The sequence below is a fragment of the Pinus tabuliformis genome, chromosome 5_2 (assembly GCF_031772625.1).
Source record: "Pinus tabuliformis cultivar Carrire ecotype Pingquan chromosome 5_2, CPIR1, whole genome shotgun sequence".
NCBI classification, from domain to species: domain Eukaryota; kingdom Viridiplantae; phylum Streptophyta; class Pinopsida; order Pinales; family Pinaceae; genus Pinus; species Pinus tabuliformis.
Window position 1 is genome coordinate 677529576 of NC_142306.1, and position 10040 is coordinate 677539615.

Genomic DNA, 10040 nt, shown 5'->3' on the forward strand with positions numbered 1-10040 from the left:
AGTAAAAAGGGTGCTGACCCTAAGGAATTTTGTGCAAACTCTGGAGAGAAAATGCCAAGAAATGCAGGCAGAGGTAAATGACTTTAGAATAAAGTTTGCAGCATTACAGAGCAGAGGGCTACCCAGTTTATTAACCAGTGCTGGAAGACTGCTGTCACATGAGCAATATGCCAACAGGGTAAACAACTATGCCTCCAATCAAATTACTGCATCTTTGAGCACCTCAGAAGAAACAGGGCCTCCATCTGGACAAAGTCTCTATGACAAACTAGAAAATCTGTTCTATATTAAACATGAGATAAACCATATTTTTGAAGTCCAGCCGAACTTTTATAAATACACTAAAGCTGATGAAACACTAATAAAGATACAAAGACATCAATTTCCTACAGAGGACTGGTGGAAAGGAATGTTGGAGACATTGCTCAGGTAATTGTGTTTATTTTTCTTTTGGTCAGCTACAGGTCAGCAAATGCAGAGGCACGGTCCACCTGTCAAAGGATAAAAAATAACACAAGGCAGAAATGGAATGGTCACTACAGCTCGTTAATGCAAAAAATCAAGCACTGATGACAAGGCCAAGACAGCGACAAGCAACATAGCAACATCAAGGCAGCAAACACAGAATGAATGCGTAGCAACCAGCCGACTCACTCAGCCCAGAAAGTCAAAATACCTCTGACAAATTGGACAGCTAGCACATTCATATTTATTGCAACATTTATTCCCTCATTTACTACTTCTTAAGAGTTGGTAAAGGAAATTATGAGTTCAAGACTTATCTTCATGATATTTTTTATCTCCCTTTTCTATAAATACCTCCCCATAATATGTATTTGGGGTTGGTGATTTTCTCTCTAGACTGCGCTGTAGTTTTTGAGACTCTCTAATACAAATGGTTATTGAAGTTCATGGTTTCTGCACTGTTTGAAAGTGCAAATGATGTTCTGGGACCTGCTACAGAATTCCTGTGTCATTCAATGGAACAATAAGTTATTCTAAACCGTGTTTTATGTTTTCTGTGTTTGCAAATTTCACATATGTTCCATAATCTTGGTAACAGAGAAGAAAGAATAGCCCAGGATTTGTTTAAATGCACCCTGTGTTCAATCTCTACTATTAATTATGTTTTCTTTAGGATTAGTCATAAATATGAATTCTTAATTGCTCATGTTTACACTAATTCCTTCATTTTGAATACTATTTAGGAATTCTTAATTGCTCCTGAATAATATTCATGCACTTTCCCTCTACCAGCAGAATGGAAGATTCTTAATTTCCTTTCATTCCCTGACTTCATTCCATCAATTTCAGATTTCAAAATTGTTCCAGGACTGTCTATCTTGCTCTTTAGCATTACCATTTACCCAAGAGACACTTTCAGCAGTACACCATCATTGACTCCATTGCCCAATAGTATACACTCTTTTGGACTTTGCATCCCAGCTCTGCCTAAAATCACCATCCAACAAAAATTAAAACAAAACCCTGTGCATCATAACTAGCCTAAAATACACCAAAACAAAGCTAAATTACAAAGAGAGAGCCCTCTATGGTTGCAGGTAGGCTCGGAACTGCAGCTAAAAGATTGGTTAGTGGTTACCTCGACCGTATTCCCTTCAGGAGGCAGGGAACAACCTGAGTGATAACATCATTGGTGACTCCACTAGGGACGAAAATGGTTATTTGCAACTGCTGTCTATTTTCTAAAGCTACAGATGGAGCCTGAAGTTAGCCAGGTAGCCTTTGAAACTATCTTTGCTCTACATTTACAGGAGTAAATAAAAGCTGCTTCAATCAATCTCCAGTATAGTTTTAGGTTGTTCCAAAGATTTGATCAATTTCCCTATTTCAACATACCCAAAGGAAAGACCAAAGCCTCCTATACTTCAAAGAAACTCTTGTAGAAATATTGTGAAAAACCGTGATCTTAAGACATTCCCAGAAAATACTAAAAACAAACTTAGAAGATGGCTCCAAAGAAGAAAACCCGTTACACCAGGTCAAACCCTGACCCAGATCCTCCAGCTATTTTTGAAAATCCCAATTTAATTTCTAAGACCCTTAGGAAACAAGAAGAACAAGAAAAATCTGCTGATTCAAACCTTCAAACAGTTAAGCAGAATTATATCCCAACTCCTGCTAAAGCCTCAATCTGTCCTCATATTATTGTTGCTTCTCCTAGTTCTTCATCCACCTCGCAAAGCACCTTCTCCACACCTCCATCCACTGCACATATTTCTACTGTCCCTGCTGTTTCAGCTGTCCCATTTCTTCCTGTTGCCCCATTTATCCCTATAAATATGGAAAACCGTTATGCTCCTCTACAGTTGCCTAGAAATCTAGGGGATATGCCTCAGGATTATCAGAGTAAAATCACATATTTTGATGGTACTGGCTCCTATACAGCCCAGCAACACACCAAGAAGTTGCAAGATTATTTTGAGAATTATGAAATAGATGATGATGATGTGAGAATGAACATTTTTGTCCAAAGTCTAACTGGTGATGTAAGGGTTTGGTTTAGAGCACTTGCTACAAATTCCATAGTTGATTCAGAAGCTCTTTATCAATCCTTCTTAAATAGATGTGAAAAGAAGAAGGACCCTCTACACATTTTAACAGAATATGACAACTTGAAAAGAGGCCCACAAGAAACTGTCCAAGACTATTGTGCTAGGTTCAACAATGTTTATAATGCTATTCCTCAAAACCTTAGACCTCCACCTGATTTAGCTTTGATCAAATTCCCTGATGGATTTGACTTTGACATGGCATACCAACTAAGGGAGAGAGCCCCTCCAAGCTTAGCAGACATGCAGAATATAGTTGTTAGTGTGGAGGCAAATCTAATTGCTAAACGAAATCGGGCAAGAGCTGAAAGAAGAACAACTTTCAAAGAAGAACCTTCAGCATTTGAACAAAAACTTGATGCAATCATCAAAGGTATGGATAGACTGGGGGATAGGGTGGAAACCATTGAAAGAAAATCATCATGGGAAGGTCAACCAAGTAACACTCCAAGAAACCCAAACTTTAGAAAAAATCAAAATCCAAATGTTGGAAGGGCTGGCCCTGACCAGAACATCAGACCTCCATTTCAAGAGAACTATGCCGAAGCCTCAACATCTAGTGAGCCAATAGAGGACACCCAAATCAACCTAATGGGATTAAACAGTGAGCAACAAATTTTTCTAACACAAGATGACCAAGAAGCTCACAATTTCAATCAATTTCAAATGAAATCCGGAGAGTCATTTGATTTTAGGGAAGGCTATGATGCAGCAGTCTATGAGGTTCATAAACATTACAAGCTAAGAAGCAGAACCATAGATGTTCTTGAACTGGCCAAACTAAAGGATACCAAGCAGCCAAGGAAAACAAAAGATAAAGCTGTCCTGACAAAACCCTCTGCTAAAACATATCCACACCCAAAGGAAGTCACTGTGGAAGATATATCAGACTTACAGCCTTCAAAGAGCCAGTCATTCACACCCCATTCTTCAAAAGAAAATTTGAATCACCCTCCTGAAAGTAATTTCAAACCAGATATACCTCAAAACAGCACTCATAATCAAGAGGAGATCACTGAAAATCCAGTTGACAAGGAAAAGTCTGTTGTCCATAATACAAAAATTCAGATAGAAAAGCCTTTTAACATGGAAACAGAAATAGGTAGGCTAAAAATAGCTATTCCTCTCTCTGAATTGGCCAAACATGAAGTGTACAGACAGCAAATCAATAGGTCACTGCAAATACCAAAGAATAGGGATGCAGTCAATGTTCTTGATGATCTCATTGCTTTTTCAAAATTAGACCAAGAACATTTAGAACATTTAAGGCAAGTGTTCCGAATTTGCAGAAAATATGGCATATCGTTGAACCCTAAGAAATCACTATTTGGCCTAGAAGAAGGCAAACTCCTAGGTCACATAATTTCAAAAGATGGCATCAGGATTGACCCAGATAGAATTCAAGCTATCCTCCAAGTCCCTCATCCAAGAAACATTAAAGAACTGCAAGATTTTTTAGGAAAGATCAATTTCCTAAGGAGGTTTATCCCCAATTTAGCCGAGCTAATAAGACTATTGAATAATATGCTAAAAAAATATTCTAAATTCAAATGGACTATGGAATCCAAACAAGCCTTTGAGGACATCAAAACAGCCCTGACAAAAACACCAGTCCTCACCAGTCCCAGGTTTGATAGAGATTTCATCATTTTTTCCTTTGCATCTGAGCATACTATTGCTATTGTCCTACTGCAAAAAGATGACCAAGGATGTGAAAAGCCCATTGCTTTCTTCAGCAAAGCCCTTAGAGATGCTCCACTAAAATACCAGATCATGGAAAAGCAAGCTTATGCCCTTGTAAAAGCCATCAAGGATTTCAGAGTTTATATCTTGTACTCACATGTAATAGCCTATGTTCCAAATGTTGTGGTCAAGGACATTTTAACTCAAGAAGGAATTGAAGGTAAAAGGGGCAAATGGATAGCCAATATCTTAGAGTATGACATTGAAATCAAGCCTATGAAACTGATAAAAGGACAAGGGCTAGCCAAACTAATGACTGAAACCAATTTCCAAGCCCTTGACATCAATGAACTGGATAACGAACAGGAGATGGCGACTCCACATATCAATCAAGCCTTTTTACAATCACCTTGGTATGCTGACATATGTTTTGTATTGTTAAACTGCAAGCTCCTCCAGGGTTGTCAAGGACTAAGAAGAGATTCTTGAAAATGAAAGCATCAAAATTTTGTATTATAGACAATGTTTTATTTTGGAAAAATCATGAAGGTATTCTGCTTCATTGCCTAATTCAGGATGAAACTAACAAGGTCCTCAAGGAATTTCATGCAAGGGACTGTGGTGGACACTTGTATTGGAAGTCAACAGCTGATAAGATCCTAAGAGCTGGTTTCTATTGGCCTTCCCTGTTTGCTGATGTGAAAAAGTTTGTAGTTTCATGCCATAAATGCCAGATCTTTGAAGGCAAGAGAAAGCTATTACCTTTACCCCTCAAACCCATTTCAACTGAAAGACCATTTCAACAATGGGGTTTAGACTTCATTGGTGAAATTCACCCTTCCTCCTCTGGCCAACACAAGTGGATTTTGACTGCCACAGACTATTTTACCAAATGGATAGAAGCCATCCCTTGCAGGAAAGCCAATGACTCAATCATCATGCAATTCTTAGAAACAAACATATTGTCTAGATTTGGTTGTCCAGAAAAAATTATTACAGAAGAATGATCAACTTTTGCCATAAATACCACATTACCTTGGGCCACTCCACAGCCTACTACCCTCAAGGTAATGGCCTAGCTGAGTCATCCAACAAAAGCCTCATCAACATCATTAAAAAGGTCTTGGAGGAGAATAAAAATAATTGGCACAAAAAACTTGTGAATGCACTATGGGCAGACAGATTGACCACCAAAAGATCTATTGTTACAAGTCCATATGAATTGGTTTATGGAATGGAGACAAGATTCATTTCATCTTTGGGAATCCCTGTGATCAAGTTGCTGCAAGAAATACAAGCAGAGCCTAATGATATTCGGAGAAGGATCAATCAAACTATTCACTTGCAGCAGACAAGAGAAGAAGTATATCAGAGAACCCAGGTTCTACAAGATAAAGTCAAAAAGATCTTTGACAAAAGAAAAAAATCTGAGGACTTCTTCATAGGAAACAAAGTGCTGAGATGGGATTCCAGAAGAGAGGATAAAGGGAAACATGGGAAATTTGATTTTCTTTGGAAAGGACCATTTGTCATTCAGGCAGTACAAGGTAACAACACCTATTTTTTGAAGAGTTTGGATGGCACAGATACTGAGGAAGGCCCAGTCAATGGGCGAATGCTCAAGCATTACTTTGATTCCCTTTGATCAACACAACACAACTGTATATTGTACATAAATAGTTGTATTTCCATCAGTTTTCATTTATAGCAATTAGATAAGGAACAAGATGCAGCAGATTTTGAAGAAAAAGTCAAGGAATTACACCACTTTGGGTGTATATTTTGAATTTACCGCAAGAGATCAAGAAGAAGACTTAGAAAGTATAAAGATGATGATAAGCACTCAGAAAAACCAGCAAAGACAGAGCTGTGATTTTGCACAAATCAGCTCATAAGGACCGCATACAGGGTATAAAGGTTCAGATCATTGGTTTCCAGGTGAAGGGAGTGTTGAATTACAGAAGCCAACTGAAAACAAGGCCATCTGACTTGCTGTTCTTGGCTTTTCACTAGGAAAAGCCATCCCCAAGTGGAGCCACTGTTAGGTTCCTATACCAATAGGTTTCATTTTTCATGATTGACTATGGAAGTGCCAAATATGTTCATCTTTTCATGCTGCAAAGGTTCCATATTTTGTAAAGAAATGAAGAAAATTAAAAAAATGTAAAGAGGGTATGCCCTAAAAGAAAAATCAAAGGGAAAAAAGAGTAAATTGGTCAACAAAAAGAAAAGAAAATGAACCCCAAACCAAAAGACCAGGACAGTGGCCAGCCAAAATGCCACTGCTATCTTATTTGGAAGTTCACAAAGTGCAAATACTGTTGCTTATCACACTTAATGGATGGCCCAACAGTTCAATCTGGACCACTCCATATTTAAATTTGTTGTTGTAGAATAGAGAAAGAATATCTGTCCAAACAGTTCAAGCTTGGCAGATAAGTAGACAGATAGAGAAAATAAGGCGCCCAATTGCTTAATCTAGGCCCTTGGAAGAGATAAGAGTAGACCTAGATAGGGGGGCAGTCAAAAGAAAAGAGGAGAATCAGGGTTTGCAAATTCAAATGCACCCAATCAAAAGGAAGAAAAAATGCTAGGTGTAGGCTGGGTAGGCAGTTGGAGGTTGCAGAAGCAAGTTTATGATCACTTTTGTCTTGTCAAGAAAGATTTATCTCATCAGTGACACAAATACCAAGGCAGTTATTTGGTTGGAGGACAGTGGAAGCATGACTAATTTCCTCTTTCATTCCCCCAGAAATTATTTATTAACATCCCCTCAAGGACCTTGGGATCCGCCCAATAGTCCTACTTCACTACATTTTATGAGAAATGCTAAGTTGAACTCTGAGTTTACTTAGTGGAAAGAAGCCACATTTCTTGTGTAAAAATGATCATTCCATACTCCTTTCATTGCCGTATGCCTAAGTTTCACTCTATAAACTTAGCATCTATTCATGCTGTTTCAATCCATAAGGTCATATTAACAATTAAATTTATTATTTTAGCTCCCTTAATCATTTCCCCTTCCCTATCATACAAAAAACTATATTATAAACCCAAAAAATATAAATATCCCCACCCCTTGGCACTATAGCCATATAACCCGAGTTTGGGGAATATTAAGTTCATTTGAGACTTGTATTAGCCCTTCTGCATCAAAAACACTTGGGATTAATTTAACATCTGGTTAAATTAATAACCATACTGACCCCCTCACACATAACCATACCTTATTACCCTTCGCGCTTATATATTTTGGGTTTCATTTGATATTTGATTAAATGAATAACCATAACCGTCGGCGCCGAACACACAAAACCCATTAACCCAAAGTTTTGACCCCCGTGGCATGTTATAATATTAAATATACAGGCGGGTCCCCGCGCCGTATCATACCAACACCTATGCATCCCGTCAACCCTCCGATCCGGCCTTGCAGATCCGACGACTCGCGCTAATATCGGAGCTGCCCCGCTGTATGAGGGTTTGCTCCCAATAGAAAGCGGTTTTGCCGCCATATGCAGGGACGCATGGCCCGTTTTGATTGCATCGGGCCCGCGCTGACACAAACCATCCCCGTACCAAAAGCAGTCCGATGGAAACCACTTACCACCCATCCTCCCCGCCACGCACGTCACCCCCACGTCAGCTTTTGCGTCAGCATCTTCGCTATGGTACAATCCGCCGTGGCTGCCCCGTCACCCATCTACGTCAGCCGCCACATTACCCGTCGTACCTTGCTACAGGACTAGGTGACGTCATGCTGACGTCAGCACAAAAAGCGCCAAAAAGTCCGAAAAACCACAAATTTTCGTTAAAAACCAACGAAAGTGATGTTTTGTTTGTTTTTTATGCGACCAATAGCGAAAGTCTCTGCATGAACATTACGTCCAATCTGCCATTGACGTCCCAGTCTGCCACCCGGGCGTATTCAACCTGCAACCCGACCTCCTCGGCTCTACCTGCAACTGCATTCCACAGCAAACTCTCGAAAAAGACAGGTATTTACCCGGGAACGCCCATAACCCTGTTTTTTCATAATTCCTCTGCAAAAGATCACCAATACACCTAAATTCAATTTAAAGACATTCCCGTTTGCAAACTCCTCCGCTCTGCCTCACTGAGCAACCATATTTTCGAGCAAAAACCTGCCAATTTCTGTGACTCTGATAAACTGTCCACTAAAGCTCGAAATCCAGCTCCTGTTCGCCCGCAAAATCACTAAAGAAAACCTGCAAAATCCCTGCTATCTCCATTCCTTCCAAGCTTCCTTGTTGCAAAGCCCTGCATACTCTTTATTCCCCTTGAACTCTACTCAACAGGGGCATCTTCGCACAGAACTCAAAACTGTAAATTCCCTGCCAAAAAATCCACTGTCTGGACTCTGTTTCCTATTGAAACATAAGACTCTAATCCAACTATAATCACAGTCAATCATGGAGGCTCCAGTAGCCTTGAATATTGCACCATTAAATGCACCTCATAAAGAGTTAGAGTGGATACCTCTTGCTGACAGAGACTATCAAATTGATGATATGGAGGGAATCAATCCTCACCTTCAGGTTTTCTGTGAACTAAGGAATAACTTCATAAACAAGGCTGACCTGTTAGGAATATGGGAATCTAATATGCCCATATATTGCCTGCCCTCAGTGAATGTCTTCCCTGACCTCATCCATCAGTGTTGTGCTAATTATGAGCCTTCTCAAAGGGCAGTGATGGACCCTGTTGGAAACGTCCTCTTTTACATTACCCCTCAGTCCATAAATGAGATGCTGCAATTCAAGCCAACTCAGCCTCTGGTCCCCCTTTCCATGAGACAATTGCTGGATCAAGCCTCAAAGTTGCCCTCGACAGAAGTTGACCGAATTTCCAAGTTGTTCATGCCACCAGAGTGTTACTCCAGATTCACAATCCCCTATCACCATGCTTGGTTTACTGAGGAGGGAAAATGCTCATAGACATGATTTCCTACATCCTAGGATTCAGAACAAGTGAAATTGTGGATGAGATTGTCTTTGCCTTGATGTCCATGTTTACTCTAGGACATCCCCCTGCTGTCAAGTATGACTATGCCACCTTCATAGCCAACAAGATTCATGAGTAGTTCATGAACTTAGAGAGGGAAAGGGTATTCAAATATACTTCATATATATATCATTTGTTGTTGTACTATCAATCAGATAGTTTCCCGGTTTTCCTTAAGAAATTGGATGCTAGGGGGGAGCGAAGGTCTATGATATTTTGGTCATCAGTGTTCCATCATGTTAATTACTCCCCATACACATATTGTGAGTTCATTGACCTTTTTGTCTATCCAGCTACTTGCTTATTGTCAACAGATCCCCCTCCCAGGCTCACTGCTAAAATGCAGAGAATCCTACATCTCTCAAAAGGATACAGCATTGGTGATTGGTACTTCTACCAAAACCACATTGTAATAAGGATTTATGGCTGTCAATTAGCCCCCTACAGACTACCAAAATATGTCCCCATGAGACTCTTTTCCTTGGAGTATTATCGGCAATTCAACAGTGCAGACTTGACTCACTTCTATGGTGCTACGAAAAAAGCACAGCTCAAGATAAAACACCAGTTGGACCCTTTTATCTTTAATAAAAGGAAGAAGCATGGAAGGATGTTGACACTATTCTGAGAGAGAAACTTAAGCTCAAACTAAGTTTCTATTGGGCACCTTATGACCCTGAACATTTCATAAGCTGTAGAAGAGTTAAAAACAAGCTCACAGGATATCTACACCACATAATCCATGAAATTGAACAATAT